Here is a 24,202-nt window from a genome sequence, read left to right on the forward strand (position 1 = left end):
CTACACAAGAAAATGGAGGAACACAGAAACCAAATACAAAGCCCAGGGATCAGCAAAATCTGATCACTGGAACAACTAGCTAGGAAAGTTTAGGAAAGGAGAAATATTTTTTGTTTTTTTTTTTGCAAACAGACAGAAAAAATGCAGTAAATGCTTTGTTTTCGACTAAATTGCTATCAAAGGCTGGTACACTTGAGTGTATTAGCCTGTTTGTTACTTTAAGCAATACTTTAGCCCACAAGTGCAATCAACAATATAAGCTCACAAAAACAGGAAAATAAGGTAATAAAACAGTAATATAGGCACAAACAGTAGTGAAGAAGCTCAAAAGATCGAAAAATGCAAACTAAAAAGTTTAAAAAATACTTATGATCAAGAAAGTTGCTTTTTCTGCTCTCTGCTGACTTAGGAACTCTGCAGGGGACCACGAGGAGCTATGCCTAGTTCTCTAATGCCAGAAAAGCCTGCCAAAGCGTGCTTTATAGCAGGGGGCTGGAAAAAACAGGAAATGACCCAAAATGGCCGACAAATTACTAGTTGCTGCTTCTAACCACTCCTCTGAGGACAAACAAGCAGCTCAGTACTCCCCACTCCCACTGGTGAGTAAAGAAACTACCTCTGGCCACACAAGAAAATGGAGGAACACAGAAACCAAATACAAAGCCCAGGGATCAGCAAAATCTGATCACTGGAACAACTAGCTAGGAAAGTTTAGGAAAGGAGAAATATTTTTTGTTTTTTTGCAAACAGACAGAAAAAATGCAGTAAATGCTTTGTTTTCGACTAAATTGCTATCAAAGGCTGGTACACTTGAGTGTATTAGCCTGTTTGTTACTTTTAAGCAATACTTTAGCCCACAAGTGCAATCAATATAAGCTCACAAAAACAGGAAAATAAGGTAATAAAACAGTAATATAGGCACAAACAATAGTCGAAAAGCTCAAAAGATCGAAAAATGCAAACTAAAAAGTTTAAAAAATACTTATGATCAAGAAAGTTGCTTTTTCTGCTCTCTGCTGGCTTAGGAACTCTGCAGGGGACCACGAGGAGCTATGCCAAGTTCTCTAATGTATGACTTTATCTGAGTTTGGTGCTCTCCCTGATTTCAGTTTCTTTTCTTACTTCTTCTATAGTAAGTTCTTCTTTCTCTTTCACTGCAGGGTGTCCATGGGACAGTATAACCTCTGTGGGTGCTTCTTTCATTCAGAAGCTCCAGGAAGTATGTTTTCCATTCGTCTCTGATGTCCTTTGAACTGGTGAGCAGATTTTGCTACTGTCCCTTAAGAATGATGTATGATAACTATCTGGCTTATCTTTCTGTCTTTGTCTTGCAGCCTGGTAGAGTTTCTTTGTGCCAGCTGCCAAGTCACTTTCCAGAAGCATGTAGCATTCCTCTTACACTTGATCTCTGCCACTGCAACTGACCTCTTAATCTGTCTGCTAGATAACCCATAATCCTTTTCATCCTGCTCCTCCTTTTTCTTTCTTCCACTTTTATTCCTGCACTCTGTCTTTCTTTTGATCACTTCCTGAACTTCTGCACTCCTCCACCAGCTTTCCTTATGTACTGTATTTTCATAATTTGCTTAGCAGTGTTCTATACTCTTCATACAGGGTCTATATTACAAAATTAAAAAGACCCATAGTCGAACGGCATTTATATTGAAAATGCTGTTTATCGGAGTCACTCTTGTGGGGGCTGTGCCCCCCACTCCCCCTAATTATATATCCCAACTCTGAGATCGCACTACACTGAGGAAAGGGGAACTTTTCCGATTTTCACTGTACTGCGATCTCACTATAAACACCCTGATGAACGGCAGTTCAATGTGAAATGCCATTCCATTAAATAACTTTTTGATACCGTGATATAAAATCCTTCATACATGCTGTTTGTGATACTGCTATTCTTCTTGGCTCTTTCTGTTTCGGCTTCTTCCTAAAGTGCAAGAGCCCTGAGTAATTTCGTCTTCAGCCTGGTATCTGTTGACCTTACAGTCTTTTCTGACTTTTTTTTTGCAGCTGATTGTGTTCACCAGTGGTTTATGCTGAGGATCAACAGTTTCACTGGGGATGACTTTGTTGTCTTTCATTTTATCTGAGTGCCCTTTCCTTACTAAGAGGAAATCAACCTGAATTGCATGCTGACCTCTCTTGTCTGTTATGGCCTTGGGATCTTGTGACTTTCTTTTGGAGAACCATTTGTTGGCTACCATTAAGTCATTTGCCAAGCAGAAGTCTAAAATGGCCTTCCCTTCTTTATTATTTTTCCATTATTCATGTGGCCTCAACCACATGGAGCCAGGCAGTCCTCATATTATAGGTTCATAAGCAAATACTAGGCTAGCTGCTACTGGGGACTATTTTAAGCCTAGCCAATTTTCCCTTCAATAAGAATCAAACCCAGTACCTTGCGTTTCTGAAATAAACACCTTAACCATTTCACCGACCTCCCTTATTCTGTTCAGTCTGTCTTGATACGAGCATTCAAATACCCTTTTTTCAACACTAAATGGGGTAACTAATGGGTAATAAATCTGTCCCTCCAATGAGTTTTAGTTATGTGTTTGTGAGTTGCAAATCCTTAGTTTGAGTGTTTGTGGAGCTGTCTGTCTTAAGGAGTTGCGTCAGATTCTGTAGGGAAGGGTCTTTGTTGGCACATAATGCATTACTTCATTTTTCTCACAAGAACCTCTAAGAGATGGCGTATAGGGATAGGGCTTCGAGTCTGTCTTGATGGCTAATTAGTTTTTGACTGATAATCTTCTTAGTTGGAGACTTCGGGTACTTTCTATCTGCATTATGTTTGGATAGGTACATGCCAAAGGCAGCACTGTACTCTCTAATTGCTCTAATTAGGGGGTGAGTACAGAGGGAAGAGGGTGGCACAGTGGTGTACTGCGTAACATTGTCATCTCACAGTAACAGGTTCTTTGGTTCAGTTATTGGCTGGGGTACCTTCTGTCTGCAGTCTGCATGTTCTCCCTCTGATTGTTTTGGTTTTCTCTTCCCAAAAACTTCTGTAGCCAGCCTGACTGAGATGGGTATCTTGAGACAGTGTAAGAAATGTCTCATGCTATCTGATGATCATTTATTCCTGAAGCAGCATAACAGTGTATGAGAGTTGTACATATCTAATGTCCTTGAAGGCAAAATCCTCACACACACAGTAAACTCAGGCACAAAAATATTCAGCAGTACATCAGACACCACACTTCACCAAGGCCATCACAATACACATGATCTACCATATACTAAGGTTCTACAGATTAACTTGCCTAAACATCATATACCTCAAAAATATGACACAGGTACAAAGCACACTCAGCAAGTTACGCCTACCTCCTCACATAACCCAAGGAGTCCCAGAGTCACATAGGCTGAGCCTGTAAGGCAGGCATTGCGCAACCAAACATTCTTGTTATGGGTGACTCCATTGTAAGACATATGGATCTATCTCTTACCAGGCTAAGCAAGGACAGAATGATAATTAGTGGTTTGTCTTCTGCCAGGATCTATCGGATCATGCAAGTACTCAAGGCCTTGAACAACGAGTACCAGTATGACTCTGTCATAGTTCATGCCAGTGTCAATGACTTGAGGTTTCCCTCACAGGACTACATGAAGAGAGACATGATGGAGCTCCCAAACTTTGTGTCCCAGGCAGGTATGATCCTAGTATTGAGCAGTATTCTGCCATCGCCAAGGATGTTCCCGTAATATGAGCAAAACATAAATAAATAAATAACTGGCTTTAATAACTGACTTAGTTTTTGGTGCCATTTGAAAGGATTCCAATATTTGTCAGTCTGGGAGGATAAGAAAGACACAGCATGCAGCTTTGCTATGGATGGCCTGCATCTGTCCCCTCTGGGATTTTGATTGTTGCAAAGACATTGTGCATGTCCATAATGGCCTTTTTTAGGCAATGCCAACCTGATAAACGTATGAACATAATGAAACAAGCCAAGGAAAACATGAAGGTGTTACTGATCAATGCTAGGAGCCTGAACAAGAAACTCCACTCTCTACAAGTTCTTCTCATCCTGGAGGATACTGACTTTCATGCTGTGACTGATACATGGTTTAAAACAGTGGACTGCACTCCAGCTGTATGTCCAAACTCAGGCTCCATCTCACTTTGGATTTGTCAAGCAATGATCTTGCTTACTCAGCCTGAGGGACTTTTTTGGAAAAGGTCACCAAAGCAATGGATGAAGGTAAATTGGTACACACTGCATATTTCAACCTTGCCAAATCTTTTGGCACAATCCCCCACTCAGGCATAGTAGAAAAACAAAATAAACTGGGAATAAAGCCATCTGTCACCTGCTGGATTGACAACTGGCTCACAGACAGGGTGCAAGAAATCAAAACAGGGGAAGTTACCTTCACAAAGAGACCACCCACAGGTGAAGTCCCCCGGGTTCTGAGCTGGGATCTCTCCTGTTTGGAATCTGCTTATCTGAAGTAAGTCAACACCAAAGGGTTCTGGCTGATTAAGTTTGTAGATGACTGCAAACTAGGAACAGTCATTGAATCCCTAAATGACTTATACATCCTGCAGGAAGGATTGTTCCAAAATAATAACTGGTGCCAAAATCATGGAATGAAAGTAAATGCCAAAATGCATTGTTGTTTCCTTTGGGAAGTCATCTACCCTGGGGAAGTACCATGCTGATAATATGCTCCTAAGAGTTGATCCAGTTGTTTGGGATTTGGGAACTTATGTGAACGATGACCTAACCTTCCACCAACATGTGTCCATTGTTGTAAGAAAGTCGTTCTATATTGCTCAGGATATCACAGTATCATTGTAGAATACTAGGCTAATGACCCAAGTAAGCCTAGCTAAGTTCTCCAAAATAAATTTTGATATGTAATTGCTCCAAAATGTTTTGTTGAGGGTGTATATTCTTGGGTAGCCAAACAGTTACAAGCTTTCTATCTCTAGCAGAGAAAAGGGGGCAGACCAGGAGTGTATTTGTGGTTCCCCATCCACTGGTCCAGGTACTAGTTGAATAAAAGTAAGAAATAACCCTCCTTCACATGGATAGGAAGCCTGTTCCAGAAAAAGGGGCTCCAGACACATATGACTGTCCTTCCAGAATGCCCTATTTATGTACTGGGGAGGTTTAGGTGTCAAGATTTGGTATTCTGGATGCTAGTTGTTTTCTGAATGTGTAATGGGTCCATTATTTCTGGATCTGAGGAAGCTTTGTAAGCTATTAGGTCATGTCTCAACCACCTGTGAAACTGAATATAGGGACAATCGTTTGAGATGGTCTGCATAGGACTTCATAAAGGTTTATAAACAAAGGGATTGTGTCTAGATCTAGGGATATAATTGTCCCCCTTTACTCAACCCTCATTAGGCCAGTCTTTGAGTATAATTTCCCCCTTTGGCATGCATTTGTCCAGACCCATGCAACAAGTAGAATGCCCACAGAGATACCTTACTACAAGGGTACAAGGCCTAAACAACAAGTTCTACAGGGACCAAACTCAAAGCATTGTTATTGCATTTGATATACTACAGACTGCTAAGAGGTAACATGTGTGGCATACAAGGCATCCTCTGACCCAATTACTGCAAATGAGGAAGCCAAATGGCATCAAAAATACTTCTTCTATGGATCTTATTCTCTTCTGCAACATCTACAGAATGGTGAGGTTGTCTGGGGCAGGTATATCTTGAAAAGGATTCTGCTGCTCTGGAACAGACTCCCCATCCACGTAAAACAAAGCTCATCCCTGTCCATATGGATGGGAAACAGAAAATTTACCACCAGAGTGCTCCCTGTAATAATAATGTACAGAGGCAGCTCCTAAATGCTTTATCCTCTGTATGGGTGTCTGTAGTGCAATCCCAGATATGCTCAGCAGAGGTAATATATGTAATTATCAACCATGGGATGAGTAAGGCTAATCTGGCATCATATGGGATAGGTTAATTCAAGCAAAAAAGGTAAATTGGTTAGGCTTAAATTGACCTGCAAGAGCAGCTAGCCTAGTACTTAACTATGGACCTATGAACCTATGATCCACTTTCCTCTCATGTTCCAAAGGTACATGGTAGGCTGATAACTCCTACGCTTCCCATAGGAGTGTATGATACAGGTGAAACCTGGCAGTCTACTTCTATTCTGTCTCCACCTAGTAACCTCTATGGATGGCAGTGGTCACCATCCTCTCCCACCTAGTAACCTCTGTGGATGGCATTGGTCACCATCCCCTCCAGCTACTAAACTCTGTGGGTGGCAGTGGTCATCATCCTCCCCCACCTAGTAAACTCTGTTGATGGCAGTGGTCATTCATAGAATTGCTGTAGGAGTGGGCTGTAACTCATAAGTATGGACAGATGGACAGAGATAGGATAACTTATTTTGACATGGATAGGATACCTTCTGAGATTAGTTGAGCTAGATAGAAGGATTTTGTGGCTGCTTTTTCTTCATGGTGGTTAAAGAAGAAGGAATTGTTGACCCAGGTAATGGGGCCCCTGACTACCTTATCCATTTTGAGTGTGGTAGTGACAATACTGTAAGTTGTGGATGAGGGATGTGTAACAAACATGACTGCACACCTTTGCATTCAGTTTAAGCTCTTTTTCTGTACATCATTGATTTATAAGGATTACTTCTGGCCATTGCAAATTTATATATGTGGGAGAATGAACAAAAACACCCATCTTACAGTAATTAGCATACTTAGTTAGCCATAGGCATGAGGTTAGGGTAAGAAGGTATGAAAAATATATTCGAAGTAGGAGGAGTCCTATACTTAACCTTGGGGTACAGTGCCAGTTACAGCCTTACTTTCTGAATTGGTACTATTTATGTGAGTTCTGTCTTTCAGCCAATTTCCAAACCATCTAAATATGTAGATATGTACCACAGGATCATACGAAATACAAGATAATTAAGTCAAAAGACCATTTACACCTTGTCAATACCCACCCTCATGGAGTATCCCACCCCTTCTCAAAAAGGGCAAAGCAGGTCAGTCCTGAAGTAAATGTATTAGTACCTAGCCAATCATTCAGGTGTAATTTGAACAATGCTAGAGGGTCACTTTGTTTAATTTGCAAAGGAAGTTTATACCAGATGTGAGGTAGGCACTAGGTAATGAATTTGTCTCTCTTTATTTATGTGCTAATGGAGCTTTAAGTTCCTAGTTTTGGTGTTATTAAATCTATTAGAGTTGTAAAGATTAAGGAGATTGAAGAGGACAAGGGTCCTTAATGGGGTGAAACACAAGTCATCGATCACCCTGCAAGATCATAAAAGAAACAGAGGAAAAGGGGTAGCTCTAGCCTTTCAGGCACAGGTAAAGGGGTAGCTCTAGCCTTTCAGGCACAGGAACTTAAGATAAACAGTCTTCTTGGTCAGGAGCATCTGGACCTTTCAGGTTACTTAACATGTCCAAAAAGGTACATCCCCAAGGGGGTGATACATTCAACAATTGGTATCATTAAGACTACATGAATAGGGGTGGTCATTTCTTTTCTGACTTGCATGATATACCTTTAATACTAATCCTGGAAAATTGCCTGGGCCCATGGAAGAGGTGTTTTTAAGTTTTTCAGAGCACAGTTAGGACCTGCTATGTGTTGATTTTAGGGGGTTCATGAGACTCAGTAATCTGTGAAATTTCAATGACTGTTACTGGAGTAAAGTTAGCACTAAATCTGTCTGTGATTAAATTAGTCAGCATCGGTAATGTTATTTAGGATAACTTCAGAACATTGATGGGTTTTATTTCTGAATTTCGTAATGAGATTAAAGAAGGATTTGTGGCTATCCTTGATGTCTGACATTAGTTTCAGTTCATGATTTATGTTGACTTTGCTGAGGAACCATTTTCAGTGGTTTTGCTGTGTTAACTCTAAGGAAGCTAACATTAAGGGCATACTTTTAAATGTAAGGATATATTCTTAACATAATTTTGCATTCCTAATCCTACAGATGTATGTGTAATAATGCCTGTTAAAGTATTTATGTTTAGTATGATTTGTAACAAACCCAAAACTCAAGAAAACGAAAAATAAACTAATAAAACAAAAAATAACAGTACCAACTGCAGTCCAGACGTGCGTTTTCACAAAATTTCTTTACTTCGTTAGCGCTTTCATGCAGACACTTCCGCACTTCTTCAGACAAAGTTACAAACTTGTGATCCAGCTTATATAATCACATAAACAATTAATTCATTAAGTAATTAGATGATTAAAAACAATTAATTATACAAATCTAATTTCATGATTTTAACTATACAAACCCCAAATCTACAAGAGTCAATATTCAAAAAACTTTTTGTAAATAATGCTGACATTTATATACAAATTCCAACACCATACTGTAAATGTAAAACGTTAAAATATTTGTTGCTAAAAGTAAAAAATATATATGTATGTGTATATGTAATGGCCTAATTAATGTTTCCTGATATTTCTTTAACTATAAAACAGGTTCAATAGTTGTTGACATAATCTGTGCAACCACTGAATGACTAGTCTACCTTGTAATCGACCTAAGTTTTAAGAGACATTTAATCGAGCAAGTCTCATTGAGACCTGGGTGGACTTGTGCATTAGTTTTAAGTTGCCATAGTAGTTCCTGTTCCTCTAGCAACAAATTCCAAGGACCACCCCTCTGATCTTTTTTGATATGCTGTACTACTAAAAATAAGAATTGATGTTCAGTATTCGTTAAAATGTGTCTCGCTAAAGCGTTAAAGGTGTTGTTCTTGGTAATAGCGTATAAATGTTCGTATATGCGTTGTTTCAGTGGCCGCTCAGTTTTACCAAAATAGAACGCATCACATGATTGACATATTGCTGCATACACTACACCTTCTGTTTGGCAATTATATTTCCCGTTAATGTAATACTTTACTCCTTTAATGCTAAATGTGGGGCCAGTTTGGATGTATTTACAATAATGGCAATAACCACATTTAAACATCCCTTTCATAGTTTTATACTGTTGCAGGGGACGTTCCAATAAAGTTTTAAGAGATGGTGTTCTTTTAAACACTATTCGTGGTTTCAAGCCACAACCTTCACTACATTGTGTATCTTGTGTGATCAATTCCCAATTAATGTTCAGAATGTTCTTAAATTCGAGCATGTATTCATTAAATTGGGTAGTCATACAAATTCTATAATTGTTAGTGTCCTGGTTAACTACCTTCGAAACTGATCGCTCATCAATCAGTGGGGTACCTATATCTTCTACTGGCATAGTTGTGTTATAATTGATTAGTAGTGGTGGAAGTGAACCATTTTGCCGTTTTAATTTTATTTCACTAATCAAGTTGTTAATAAGTTTAATAGGATACCCTCTATTAAGAAACATTTGTTTGAGTAGTTCACATTCTTTATTAAACAAATGGTCTTCCGAGCACATACGTGTAGCCCTGACCAGTTGTCCTTTCACGATACCTCTTTTCTGTGAGTATGGGTGGTTACTAGTAAAATGTAATAATGAATTACTATATAGTTTTTTTCTGTAAATACTAGTAACAAAACATTTTTTAACCAAATCTTTACTGATTGAAATGTCAAGGAAATTAATTGATTCATGTCTTGACACAAAAGAAAATTCCAGGAAGGAAGTAAAAGAATTCATGTTAAACATCAAAGAATTGATTTGTTCTTCACTTCCTTTTACAATCATAAAGATGTCGTCCTGGTACCGTGTGTACCATACGACTATTTGGTTAAATATACTATCATTGAACAAGTAGGTTCGTTCCCAAAACGCCATAACTGAGTTGGCAAACGTGCCGCCACAGGGGGAGCCCATTGCTACCCCCGTCTTTTGCAAGTAAATTTGGTCTTTAAACAAGAAATAGTTGTTATTCAACACTAGCTCTAGTAATGCTATAATCAAATCAATCTCCAAACCACTAATGTGTTTGAGCAAGAGCAGGTCTCTAACCCATTCAAGACCTATGTCTTGTGGGATAACTGTATACAAGTTTGTAACATCCGCTGTTACAAACTTGTACTCATCGTGGAAGGGAATTGAGTTAAGATTTTTAAGTACATGCCATGAATCGATACAAATCTGTGTTTCCGTCTTTAAAATGCTTTTTAGTTTGTTGTCGACCCATTTGGCGCAGGCATAAGTTATAGATTGCCTGCCGTCAATAATGGGTCTAAAGGTTGGATTAGACAAACCTTTGTGGAGTTTAGGGACTCCAAACATTACAGAAATACGGGGGGATACCATATCTAAATAATGGTATTGATCTAAAGTAAGGCTGCCATCTATGAACATGTCATTTAAGATGTTCTTTATTTTATAAAAAGCTTGATTCAGTTCATTTCGAGATATAACTTCATAATTATCAGAAGTTAACATTGATTGCATAATGCTCATTATAATCTGCTTCATACATTAGGACAGCACCCCCGCCTTTATCGGGTTTCATAACCCTTATCTGATGACTTTTCACTGTTTGTATCATTTGTTTAACATGCATGTGTCCTTCCTGAAAGTTTTTATATTTGTTATACAACCCCCTAAGATGCATTTCGGAGACTTTTTCAAATGCTGCTATGTTGCTGTTAAGTGGGGGATTGTATGTACTAGGCACCCTTTCATCATTCAAAATAACAGAATTGCCCCTAAACATCGTGTTTAGATTCAATTTTCTAGTGTAGAGCTTAAGGTCACATAATACACGTGCCAGATTTAAACTATTAGGCAAGGCAAAGTTAAAACCTTTTGCTAAAACATCAATGAATTCATTTTCAGGTGTAAAAGCAGTATAATTGTAAACCTTAAAGTCTCTACTGAAGTTGTAAACGATTATTGGCATACCATGTGTAAAGTCTGTTATTTCTTGCGACGGTTGTAAAATCTCCTGTTCTGGGTCTTCTTGTTGTTCTTGGACGAATTGGGTTTCGGATAGTTCCGCTGTTGTTGAAAACCCGAAGACGAACCAGAATTGTGTCCATTTGCTTCATTTCGACTCCGTTGTTGTTGTTGCTCATAAATCCTTTCACTTCTTCTAGGTCCTGAAGATGCTTCTCCATTACCTAATTGAGAGTCAGCCAGGAGTGGAGGGAACTCATCCAAGTCGGCGTCCATACTTGGATCGTTGTTGTTGTAAAAATTAGAATATGAATTAGGACGTGACGCCGCTTGGGACTGTACCATTGTGTTGTGTAAAGGAGGAGGGTCAGGGTATGCAGCATTCTTATTATAAGCTAGTTTGTCCCTGTGAAGTTTACGCTTCTTTGTTTCATTGATTTTGTTTAACAGTGAATTAATGCTGATAAATATGCGCCCATAATCATATTCGTAAATGTGGAAGTCTTTATGATCTTTGATTTCTTTGTCTAGTATTTCAAGTTGAGTTTTTAAATCAACCATTTGATTATTGTATGCCCCAATAAGCAGTTCCAAAAAGTTAAGTCCTTGTTGGTTAAAGAACTGAATTAACTGCTTGTGGAAAACAGAATCTTTTATAACCCCTGAAGGGTATTTCCATTGCCTGAGTCCTTTAGGCACAATGCCGTTGGTTATACATTCACGGAAATACATTATTTCTACTTGTAATTTTTTATATTTTAAAAGAACATTATCAAATTCTTTTAATCTGGAAACAATGTTGTTGTCGCTGGTAAGCCCATTTTGTTCAACATTGCCACCTGGAAAATTATTGTTATGGAACATGTTGTCAGGGGCTTTGATAAAGTCAATTAACGAAGGTGTTTTGTTGCCAAACATATTAGTTCTTGAACTTAGTGAAGTGTTGCCTTCGTTTACATTTGAGTCGTACCTTATTGGTTGGGCGTTAGGTATATTGTCCGTTGAGTTAAAGGATGCGTTCCGTTGCTCTGCCAAATTGTCATCTTGTGTAGACCTCAAGATCAGTGGAGTCTGTTGGAAATTGACTCCTGTTCTCGGACGAACTGCCGGTGTTGCCTCAGGAAACCGAGTGTTAAATTGAGTGGCCAGGTCGTCTACTCGTTGTGTAAGACGTTGTATTAAAGCCGTTAAGTTACCGACGGATCTACTGTCTTCGTTTACAGACGACCCAAAATCGGTGTTGGATAAACGCGTTGCCAAGGGCTGCGATGGTTGGATACCGTTGTTATCAGCCATAAACTCAAGAAAACGAAAAATAAACTAATAAAACAAAAAATAACAGTACCAACTGCAGTCCAGACGTGCGTTTTCACAAAATTTCTTTACTTCGTTAGCGCTTTCATGCAGACACTTCCGCACTTCTTCAGACAAAGTTACAAACTTGTGATCCAGCTTATATAATCACATAAACAATTAATTCATTAAGTAATTAGATGATTAAAAACAATTAATTATACAAATCTAATTTCATGATTTTAACTATACAAACCCCAAATCTACAAGAGTCAATATTCAAAAAACTTTTTGTAAATAATGCTGACATTTATATACAAATTCCAACACCATACTGTAAATGTAAAACGTTAAAATATTTGTTGCTTTTGTGTCAAGACATGAATCAATTAATTTCCTTGACATTTCAATCAGTAAAGATTTGGTTAAAAAATGTTTTGTTACTAGTATTTACAGAAAAAAACTATATAGTAATTCATTATTACATTTTACTAGTAACCACCCATACTCACAGAAAAGAGGTATCGTGAAAGGACAACTGGTCAGGGCTACACGTATGTGCTCGGAAGACCATTTGTTTAATAAAGAATGTGAACTACTCAAACAAATGTTTCTTAATAGAGGGTATCCTATTAAACTTATTAACAACTTGATTAGTGAAATAAAATTAAAACGGCAAAATGGTTCACTTCCACCACTACTAATCAATTATAACACAACTATGCCAGTAGAAGATATAGGTACCCCACTGATTGATGAGCGATCAGTTTCGAAGGTAGTTAACCAGGACACTAACAATTATAGAATTTGTATGACTACCCAATTTAATGAATACATGCTCGAATTTAAGAACATTCTGAACATTAATTGGGAATTGATCACACAAGATACACAATGTAGTGAAGGTTGTGGCTTGAAACCACGAATAGTGTTTAAAAGAACACCATCTCTTAAAACTTTATTGGAACGTCCCCTGCAACAGTATAAAACTATGAAAGGGATGTTTAAATGTGGTTATTGCCATTATTGTAAATACATCCAAACTGGCCCCACATTTAGCATTAAAGGAGTAAAGTATTACATTAACGGGAAATATAATTGCCAAACAGAAGGTGTAGTGTATGCAGCAATATGTCAATCATGTGATGCGTTCTATTTTGGTAAAACTGAGCGGCCACTGAAACAACGCATATACGAACATTTATACGCTATTACCAAGAACAACACCTTTAACGCTTTAGCGAGACACATTTTAACGAATACTGAGCATCAATTCTTATTTTTAGTAGTACAGCATATCAAAAAAGATCAGAGGGGTGGTCCTTGGAATTTGTTGCTAGAGGAACAGGAACTACTATGGCAACTTAAAACTAATGCACAAGTCCACCCAGGTCTCAATGAGACTTGCTCGATTAAATGTCTCTTAAAACTTAGGTCGATTACAAGGTAGACTAGTCATTCAGTGGTTGCACAGATTATGTCAACAACTATTGAACCTGTTTTATAGTTAAAGAAATATCAGGAAACATTAATTAGGCCATTACATATACACATACATATATATTTTTTACTTTTAGCAACAAATATTTTAACGTTTTACATTTACAGTATGGTGTTGGAATTTGTATATAAATGTCAGCATTATTTACAAAAAGTTTTTTGAATATTGACTCTTGTAGATTTGGGGTTTGTATAGTTAAAATCATGAAATTAGATTTGTATAATTAATTGTTTTTAATCATCTAATTACTTAATGAATTAATTGTTTATGTGATTATATAAGCTGGATCACAAGTTTGTAACTTTGTCTGAAGAAGTGCGGAAGTGTCTGCATGAAAGCGCTAACGAAGTAAAGAAATTTTGTGAAAACGCACGTCTGGACTGCAGTTGGTACTGTTATTTTTTATTGTAACAAACCCAGCTGAATAGCTATGATACCTTACAGTCCAATGTTCTCTTTTATTCCCATTATAGTGCAGCTGAGTTTGTTGTATTATATGAAAAAAATCTTCATCACCCCCTTTCATAAAGGAGGAACCTCATCTAATTTAACCAATTTCAGATGTATCACCATATTATCCTCTTATTCAAAACTTCTGAAGAAGTGCATCACAAGCAATTTCTTCAACATATTCTTCAGGAAAAGCTCCTGACCCCACACAACATGGTTTTAGACTCACTTATAACACTATCACAGCTCTATAAACCTTCACAGACCAAGCCAAACATAACGGTAAAATTATTTCCTCTGGATTCTTTAATTTCGCTCTTTTGATCTAGTCACTAAATAAATTCTCTTCCATCTATCCTTCCTCAGGCTATCACAACCCACACTACTATGGTTTAACAACTACTTAACTGATAGTTGAATGGTTCTCCACTTTTTCTCCCTTCCTTCCTGTCAATATTGGTGTGGCACAGGGATCCATTCACAGCCCTTTACTATTTGATATATTCACTAAAAATCTATACAAATCCTATCAGCAAGCTTCCTTCATTCAGTACTCTGACAATTCTACCCTAATATGCATTTCTTTTTTTTAATAATTTTTATTTGAGAAATTTAATATACAATAATGTTAAATGAAATAATCTTTTTCTTTTTTTAAACACAAATAAAATGAATATTACATGAAATAAAAGCACAAAAACAAACAATTTCTAACTATATACAATATGTTCACCATAGATCTAATGCATTTAAGATATTTTATAAATATGTAAATGATATATACTGTAATATTGAACTACTTTTGTAACAAATCATATATTTTATTCCAACTGTGAAGTGTAGAAGTATTTTTATAACCTCTAATCCCAATGGTCTGCTTTTCCAAACAACAAACTTCATTAAGAAGATTTTTAAATTCTTGTAATGATGGAGAGGAATTAGATTTCCAATTTCTAGTAATTATTTTTCTTGCTATAGTTAGCATAGACCAAATCAAAGGATAATTAGATACCTTACTACAGGTTGGAACTGGAGTATTGAATAATATAAATATTTAGATAAAGTGAAGTTATCTGTAAAAATAGCTTGCATAAAAACATTGCTATCTTCCTAACATTTTTTTATTTCATTTCAATCAAGGAACATGTGCATTTAAATGATTATTACACCTCCAACAATTTATATCTTTTTTTTTCAATTTTACTCATTATGAGAGGACTAATAAAGGATCTATTTAGATATTTCCAGTAATGATTTTAATATATTGATTTTATCTTTGTCTGTGGGAGAATGATTATTAATGGAAAAGAAAGAGTTCCAGTAACTGCCTGGGTAAACATCTAGGTCCAATTTTATAGCTTTATATATATATATATATATATATATATATATATATATATATATATATATATATATATATATGTATATATGAAAATTTATTGGTGGATGGAGAATTATTCTGAAGAGATAAAATCAAGTAATGCATTAAGTTTGGTATTACATTCTTAACAGAAGGGAACATTAAATCAATTTTATTTTGTATAAAATTCCTTCGTTCTTGTAGCTCCAACCAAAGAAGGGATTCAAATCTGAATTTAGCATCCAGTAAATTTACTGATTTCAAATAATTATTTGACATAACTTGATACCAAAAGAATATGTTTTTCTGTTTAAATGTAAACATTTTATTAGAATCAGCGGTAAAAAGAATTCCTAATGTGTAGGCTATGGGAAAGAGAAGGAATAACCAGTCTTTATATACATTATATCTAAATATGAAATTTCTAAAGGATTTTAGCAGAAGTGTTAGATAATTACTTTTAAACTTTAGGGAACAGGAAATGGAAAGCTGATCTTTTAAGACCCAAATGGAAGAGCTGTTTATAAACAACACATTTTTGAGACTTATTTTTATAGTATCCAACATTAATATTTTGAACAATTTTTTTTCCATTTAGCTTGATATTCAGTATCAGTTAAGAGAGAAATCACTTTTACTGTAGATGAGATTGAATAGAATTCCAAATTAGGCACTGCTATGCCTCCATATCCTAGTTTTTCATATGGTGAGATAAAGCAATTCTAGATTTATTTGAAACCATAAAAAATTTTGAAATATTGCATTTATTTTTTTTAATTATCCAGTATGGGGAAGGTAAAGAGAATGATTGAATAATGTAAAGAATTTTGGGGAGTAGGATCATTTTAATAATAGTGAGTCTTTCATCCATAGAGAAATTATTTTTATTCCATTTCTTTGTCAAGTTGTCTATTATTGTAAGGCAATTATTATAATTAATTTCTATGATATCTTTAATATTTTGGCAATTGAAATACCTAAATAAAGAAATTGATCAGACTGAGCTAGATATTTTTATAATCATCTTGTAAATTAAATTGTTCTGTGCCAATTAAGAGAATTTGTGTTTTGTTATTATTAAAAGTTAGACTAGATTTCCTTTGAAAAAGATTTATGTTATTAAAATGGGCTCAAATAGATGTGTTTTCATCTGCTAGGGTAAGAAGAATGTCATCAGCAAACAACTGTTTTATATAATGAATTTGAATTTGGATTATAACCTTTTATATTGTTATCCCATCTAAATAAATTCGCCCATGGTTCCATAATTAGTGTAAATAATAAAGGGGATAATGGTCATCCTTGTTTAGTGCCTTTAACTAATGGTATATTTTGAGAGATATTTGTGCCAATTTTAATGTATGCTTGACTGCCTATATATAGTTGGGAAATTATATTTATACATTTATAGGAGAAATTTAGTTCCTCTAATAGGATAAATAAGTAATTCCAGTTAATAGAATCAAATGCACTGTTAATATCTAAACTAATTAACGTCAATTTTTTATTTAATTGTTTAACTGATTCAATCAAAATTAAAGTTTTTTTATGTTATCATAGGAATTCCTATTTACGATGAATCCTGTTTGATTATCGTCAATCAGGTTAGGTAAGAATTGTTTTAATCTATCAGCATAAATGGACATGAACATTTTGTAATCTATATTGAGTAATGAAATGGGTCTATATGAGGAACATTTGGTAGGGTCTTTGTTGGGTTTCAATACAAGTGAAATAAAAGTGTATTTCCATGAAGGAGGGGTTTTGATAAAGTTTTGAGCAATATTAGAGACTTCACAAAGTAATTTTAGTGTTGAATTGGGCAATATTTTATAAATTTCTGGAATGATTCCATCATTTCCTGGGGCTTTGTTTTGTTTTAATTTATTAATTTGTGTTTGAAAATCTTTAAGAGATATAGACTTACCTATAATATCTTTTTGTTCTGTAGATTTTCTTTTATTAGTATATTTTATATCTTCTTTAGGATCTGTTGTATTAGAATTTTGGTTAATATTGTTAAAAAAACTTTCTAAACTCATACAGAATGTTATGTAAGTTTGTTACCATCTTTTTTTTTTTTTGAGGAGAATATATTTCATTGATATGATTAATTTTATTTAATCTTTTAGTTTTATTAGCCAATAACTTTAAGGATTTTGGATTAGTTGAATAATTGACTAATTTATACTTTTCTAAAATTATTTTTGTTTTATGGTTTAATATTTCAATATATTTATTTAGAGAGTTTATTTCTTTTTGTTTATGATTTATATCCATATCTGCTTTTTGATTAAGCTTTAAATTGTCTATTTTATGTTGTATATCACAGAGTTCTTTATCTCATCATTTATTTTTATTATAATACCGGCTCATAATTCTTCCATATAAATATGCTTTTAGAGCATCCCAAATATATATTTCTATGTTATTTGTGTTATTCAGTTCCATAAAATTTTGGATTTCAATTGTAATGAATTCTTTAAATCCTTTTAATTTTGTAATATAAGCAGGTATTATTTTGATTTGAATGGTATAAATATTATTAATGTAAAGATCAAAGGTAATAGCATTATGGTCAGATATAGGGCAAGTTATTACTCTTGTATTACTTAGAAAGTCTAATAAATCACTCGAAACCAAAACTCTATCAATTCCAGAATGTGAGTCATGTCTATGGGAATAAAATGTGTAAAACAATTAATTTGATTCAGCAAAATTATTAAAGTCTTTTAAAAGGAATATTTCAATAAAATCTTTTAACTTTTTAGCCGAAGATGAGATCTTCCTTTTACCTTTATTAGAAGAATTATTATAATCCAATATGCAGTTAAAGTCCCCTGCTATTATTGATTTCCCTTTTGTAAAATGTACAATTTGGTCTAGCTGTTGTTTAACAGTGTTAGTACCTATACCTGGAATCCAATATATATTAAATAATGTATAAATTTTTTGATTTAATTCCAAAATTATAGCACAGAACATTCATTTATTGTCTTTGTAGATATCTATTATTTTGGGTAATGGTAATGTGTTATTCCACATAATGGCCACTCTTCTTTTCTTTTGAGAATGTTCTGAGCTTACCAGTACAGAATAAGATTTATTACTGAGTTTAGATATCTCCTCCGACAGTAGGTAAATCTCTTGTAAAAATATTAGTTGTGATTTATGAAGTTTAAGGTATCTAAATAAATTTCCTCTCTTATTTGGATTATTTAAGCCATTAATATTGATAGAAATACTTTTTATAGCTGACATTTAAATTAAACAAAATGTGTCAGGAAACCGACCATCAGGTATTACTATTGTAATAACTTCCAGTAATATAATATGAAATTTTCCAGTTGGAAGAGACATAACTTTCTGATCATTTTGAAAGTATTTACTTTTCATATTAGTGGTGAACATAAAAAAAACAAACAACTAATACTATAACTAGATTGTGAAACAATATTTACAATCCATCCCTCTCTGAAGTATAACACTCCCAATTTAGGTGACATAGTATCACCTAAATTAACCCTTAAACTAGTAGTAATATCAAACCAGCTACTGTCTAAAAATTATGTAATATTCAGGTAGAGAATATTTATTTATTTTATTTTTATTTTACATTTGTTTACCAGGCTAGTCTAACTGGATATATTTCCATTTTCAGTAGAGGCCCGGGGAGAAAAAGCTCCAACATAGCACAAACAGTAATAAGCAATTGTATAACAAAAAAGTACAAAAAAAATAAGAGGTAAATACAATCAAAAGAAGGAATACTCAAAAATACAAGAAGGTTAATAATACCTTTTAGAATAATAACTTCCCTTTCCCTTTCCTTTCCTCTTTCCTTTGTTTCCCATAGGAGATAGAATAAGATTTTAATCAACATTTCTATAATAATTATATTGTTCTATTAATCTGACCATTTTACAATTATCAATTATCTTGGTAAAAGATCATAATGTAGCATTACTTAGATTGATATGCAAAAAAGTATCACATCAGAATTTATATTATTACTAAATTCGGTGGCTTCCAAATCAAATAGGCTATTATTTAAAAGAATAAATAAATACCAATGCCAACTTATAACCAGCTAACCCATGTGGACAACAGGAGAGTTTAAATAAACAGCTATAAGATTAGTACAATTAGACAACAGCCTTAAGGTGTTTCATTAATAAGACTAACATAAGTATTTCAGTCCTCCATACAATAAAGCTAATGTCTCTGAAATGAGATATTATGTTACATATTTGGCTTTATAGAATAAGTGAAGCATATACCTCAATGTTATAAAAACAAATTTACCAACTAGGTAGAGACAACTAGAGACAATTAAGTGTTTATAGCCATATGATTAATGATGTAGTCTGAAAGACCAATACAAATGTGTGACAACATTATGATAAGGTCTCAAAAAAAAAATCATGTTTAACTGTAAGGGATCGTATTATAAGTACAGCCAAAAGCATTGTTTTGTTATTTAAAATAGCTACTAACAAATTACTATATATATATATTTTTAGCAGAAATAAAAATAACCATGTAAAATTTAGACATAATGAAAATTTAGAAATAGTCACATTACCATAGTAATAAATGTGTGTTCTTAGGGAGATTTAGATGATGAACTAAGTATATGAAAAGCATGTGTACAAAAAGAAAGTGATTATTATACTAGGATGAATTCTGTATAACATAAACAAATAAACAATGGCAATGGAATAAACTCGGTTGTCTTCTTGCAGGATTATATTAATTCATCCCTCCCTTCCTTATTTTCTCCTCCTTTTCCTTTATATTACATGAGAAGGGAATCTTGCTTCAGTTCATAACTTCATCTCCTATAAGACTTTTTTGAATGGTTCCATGTGCTATATTCCCACTAATTCTACAGTTTCTTGTGTGGACATCTGGTAACCCTACACATGTATCATTTGCCTACTGAATTTTGAACCCTATACAATTTTCTGCTTTTATAGTAGTTTTTATCTTATCAACTGTGTTATATATTTAATTTGTATGTCTTTATCATTATGTGCAATATATATTAATTTCTGTTGTAAGATGTAGTAATAATAGCTGTTTGCCTGTTATACTCTTTTACTGTCATCTTTGATGTCTTTGCCATGTGGACCAAATAGTGGCTGATAATAGTCTTATACAAGCCAACCTATCTACTTAACAACAAAAAAACCTTAAATAAATAAGTAAAAAAAATAAACAAATAAATGGATTGCCCTCATAATGACATCACTGCTGTACACCGTTTCTCTTGTTTGTGTAAACTTAAAACACAATGGCAAGCAGTTATAAGAAACTGGTTTGCTATAACCAAACATGCTGGGTGCACTACAATGAACTCTCTAACCCTACAGCACCAAAGCCTTATGTATTTTTGCCACTATTGTGTCTGTCTGCTCTGTCCTCTCCCCACGCATTTGCAAGCACGCCTGTCCAACTGAACTGAACATTCTAGTATTCACTGCAATGCAATATGGTAATGGCTGAAAATGGAACCCATGTGTTTACCTCACCTACAACAAATAACTAATTAATCTAACAAAAACATATAGAGCAATGGAACGAGAACTCACAAGCACAATGGCCATCCTGCGCACATCCATAGAAACATGATAACCATGAATCAAATAGAACATTGCATATAAAAATAAAGTCACATTAACAAAACAGTTGAGTCCCCCATTGTTACAATCATTTAGGAGATCAGCCACTTCACCAACCTCAGACCAGCGTCTCAAGGTTCCACGCCTACATTAACAAAGAAAGTCCAAGGTCAAATGTCATTGATGAACGCAGATTCATGAGTCAGGGATTCCCATCACGTACCAAAGCTGTTGGCTACAATAAAGGACCTCTCGAGCTCAACCCAGACGAAGATTTTTGCAAGTTGAGGTGGGAAACCAATGGTAAGGATCGTCATAGGATTCTTCTCTTTTTTTTTTTTTTAAAAACATCAGGTTCAGCATGAGAACCAGTCGACATGACCACAAACCAGCTTCAGGGATTCAGTCAGTGCAAATAATTATTCCTAGCAAAACCCGTGCAGCAAATCCACCATTGCTTTAACTACCCCAACCAAATCCAAACATTAATTCAAAACAAAATAAAATAAAGATAACTTAACCAGCCACTATACAGCATTCAAATGTAAGAATCAACAGGGACATGTTCCCAAAACACAGCCATTTGCGTTAGTCTTTCAGCCATACTCTGCAACCTCTGGCACAACAACAAATTACCAGAAAACTAGGCAAACAGACAGATGGGCAGCAATCACCTGCCCAGCACACAGCATTGCAGTAAGATCCAAAAAGAGGGCTTATCAATTGTCTCAGTCTAACGACAGTAATTCAGTAAGCAAGACCAAGCATAGCCATTCATTACAACGCAACTATACTTATTCCAAATGCAATGCAGATATTGGACAATGCTTATTCAGTTTTTGCAAAGCATCTATGAACTGACAAAATGAAAACCAAACAAGATACTAATATAAGCGACCTTTCCATAAGCAACAAGGAAAATGACATCCCCAAATTATCAGAACAGTCAGACTGTTAGATGTAACTAATAAAGCAAAAGTACCTAAACCCATGAGCAAAAACAGAATGCAACACAAGACTACAACCATCATTTTTAAGTAAGATATTATTATACAAGAAAATAGCAGACAATAAAATAAACAAACTAAATAGATCACCTGTAAATCCAAATTCATTTCCTCGATTTATAGGGTCATTACAGCTGAAAACTTAGTTTCAGTAAGATTTTCATTACAAGTAGAGTATTTTGAAGCCAGTAGGGTTTAAATGATAGTAAGTAAGCAAGTCATTTCTTAAGCTTCTTTTTAGGATCAAAGGTTTTCCAAGTGTTGCTGTCAGCATTTCTTTTAAGGCTAGTGCTAGCCCACTCCATATCTTCAATTCTTTCTATTATTTATTTATTTTTTTTTATAAATGAAATGGCAGTATCTAAATCTTCAAAAGTTTTTTGTCCATCTTGAAGGAAGAGTTTTAGCTTTGCTGGGAATAAAAGGTTTGCTTTAATTTGATTTTTCTTAAGTTCTTTGAGTAAAGTTAAAAAGAATTTTCTTTTAGAGATTACAACAGGGCAATAATCATTATCAAATCTAATGACTTTGTCTTTTATTTTGATTGGTCATTTTGCCCAAACTGTTTTTAATACCAGTTCTTTATCATGAGAAGAAAGAAATTTCACAATTACAGATCTAGTAAAATTAGACTTGTTATTTTTAGATGTTACCAAGGATCTATATGCCCTTTTGATACCATATGACAGAGCCTCTGGAAGTTCCAAAATTTGAGGTAACCAAGAAGAAAGAAATTTCACCATATCTGTTCCTTTTATGCCTTCAGGTAAGCCAAATGTTCTTATATGACTTCTTCATGGTCTGTTTTCAAGATCATCCACTTTTGATTGAAGAAAAGTGTTTTGTTTTAATAGAAATTCAATGTTAAGCTCATTCTCTTGTGTTCTGGTGTCAATGTTATTCAGAACAGTTTCTATTCCTGATATCTGTTTTGTCTGCTGAGTAAGGTCATCATGTATAAGATCCATTTGCTGCGTACATTTCTTCTTAAAGTTATCTATTTTCATATCCATTTTGTCTAGTATTGAAGAGAGTTCTTGTAAGTTGGTTATTAATGATTGAAGTTCTTACTTAAATGTTGATTCTTGTTGTGAAGATTTGTTATAGCTCATGTTGTTCTGCTGCTGAAGATTTCTAGTAGATTTTTGACAGAAAAAATTAATATTTATGCAAAATGTTTTTTATATTATCCTAATATATTGTTTAAAAAATTAGTTTAGGACAAAAATCCAATAGGGGTTCCCCAAGGATCCATCCTTGGACCCCTACTCTTCTCTGTTTACACCATCATCTGCTCAGCCCAGTCCCTACCAAAACTGCAAAAAGTCACACAGGAAGCCTTTTCCTCTGTTGAAACATGGTTATCCGATGCCCAGTTAATACTCAACCCAAACAAAACTAAACTACTCATCTTCCAGCCCACCAAACATACACAAAACAGCTCTCACTTTAACATCACAGCAAAAGACAACACCACTATATACCCAACTGAACACACCAAATTGCTAGGAGTGGAAATAGACAATAAACTAAAATTTGACATTCACATATCCATGACCATAAAAAAGTCCACAAAAAACTAGGAGCGTTATACAGAAATAAGCAATTTCTCACCAAAGCAGCAAAGATTTCAATAGCAAATTCCCACCTTATCTCCACCCTACTTTATGCCTCTCCAATATATACCAACCTAAGGCAATGTGATCTAAACAAGCTAGAGACCTGCTACAACAAAATCGCCAAATTCGCCACAGGGGCATCCTACAGTAGTCACCACTGTCTCTCAGTTGCTGAACTGGGCTGGCTTGAACTCCCTCACCTCCTTCAGTGGTATCAACTCTCACTCACCCACAAACTAGTAAACCATCCATTAAATGTCCCATCCCTCCAGAATCTACTCCAACCCTATCGCACCACCAGACCACTAAGATCTAGAACAAAAATCACTTGCAGGTCACTAAAGCCAATAACTCTGCTGGTGAAGCACTATTCTCTTGCGCCGTAGCCAAATTATGGAACTCACTCCCACCCACAATTACCTCCGTACCATCATGCACCCACTTCAAAACTTTACTAAAAGCGCACCTAAAAACATGCTGGCTATGCCCTTGCAACTCCCACTCTAATATCATCCACCCCAT

The 24,202-nt window shown here is 34.9% G+C and overlaps 1 long non-coding RNA gene across 1 annotated transcript in view; it reads left to right on the top strand.

Annotated features, from left to right (window-relative positions):
• The window catches only part of LOC122814055, a 326,478-nt gene that overhangs the window by 256,212 nt on the left and 46,064 nt on the right, over positions 1–24,202 (top strand). The window contains exon 2 of the long non-coding RNA XR_006366771.1: positions 22,708–22,827. This is a non-coding gene — a long non-coding RNA (uncharacterized LOC122814055). The remainder of the gene's footprint in view (positions 1–22,707; positions 22,828–24,202) is intronic.

The sequence above is a fragment of the Protopterus annectens genome, chromosome 10.part0 (assembly GCF_019279795.1).
Source record: "Protopterus annectens isolate FY-2018-M chromosome 10.part0, PAN1.0, whole genome shotgun sequence".
Taxonomy (NCBI): domain Eukaryota; kingdom Metazoa; phylum Chordata; order Ceratodontiformes; family Protopteridae; genus Protopterus; species Protopterus annectens.